At 44.9% G+C, this 856-nt stretch overlaps 1 pseudogene; it reads right to left on the bottom strand.

Annotated features, from left to right (window-relative positions):
* Positions 1 to 79: 79 nt before the first annotated feature.
* LOC108519018 (39S ribosomal protein L50, mitochondrial pseudogene) lies at positions 80 to 559 on the bottom strand (annotated as a pseudogene).
* Between the last annotated feature and the right edge of the window lie 297 nt (positions 560 to 856).

Raw genomic sequence — 856 nt, 5'->3', positions numbered from 1 at the left:
GAAGTATCGAAAGTTCTAATAAGCAGCCCCCTTGCTCAGGGGAAAAAAATGATTTCAGTGTGTTTCTCTTCCAAATTGCTTAGTAACTCCAAATGATTTTCAAATTAGGGGGTGGATTACTGGCACTGAGTTAATCAAATTTAGATCTATCTTGAATAGGGACATTATAGAAAATCAAGAACATCTCTAACCCTGCACATCTGGTGGAGTCTGGAGTTAGGGACTACATGACCCAAGTCATCAGCTAAATGTGCCAAGAGATTGAACTGTAGACGACCATCTTCCAGTGAGATGTCTTGCCAATTACTAAGAAGAGATGAACCAAAAACTTTTTAACGTAAGATTCTAAATGACTCTGGAGATCTTCAGGTGGTGTGTGTACTTGGCTTCATGAGGGTAGACACACTGGGGACAGGTTCCTTTTTCACCTCTTCTACTGTCTCAGCAACCACTGGCTCTTTCTCTTTTCTGGATCGAGACCAAAATTCTCTACGTGGTGCCCTGAGACTGTCCACATGAAGACTTTTCTGGTGATGCCGGACACAGATCGCGCTGCCATCTTCCAGGAGATCCACAGGCCTCTCTCTTTTTTTTTTTCCTTTTTTTGAGATGGGGTCTTGTTCTGCCGCCCAGAAGTGGGATCATGCACTGCAGTGCCTCAACTCCCTGGGTACAAGTGATCCTCCTACTTCAGCCTCCCCAGTAACAGAGAGAACAGGCACATGCCACCAAGCCTGGCTATTTTTTTTTATTTTTTCGTACAGGCTGGGGTCTTACTCTATTACCCAGGCTGGTCTCAAACTCCTGGACTCAAGTGATCCTCCTCACTCTGTCTCCCAAAGTGTTAGGGTTACAG

Source organism: Rhinopithecus bieti, unplaced genomic scaffold, assembly GCF_001698545.2.
Source record: "Rhinopithecus bieti isolate Rb0 unplaced genomic scaffold, ASM169854v2 scaffold_48033, whole genome shotgun sequence".
Lineage (NCBI taxonomy): Eukaryota > Metazoa > Chordata > Mammalia > Primates > Cercopithecidae > Rhinopithecus > Rhinopithecus bieti.
The sequence above is the reverse complement of the archived record's forward strand: the minus strand, read 5'-3'. Positions and strand labels throughout refer to the sequence as shown.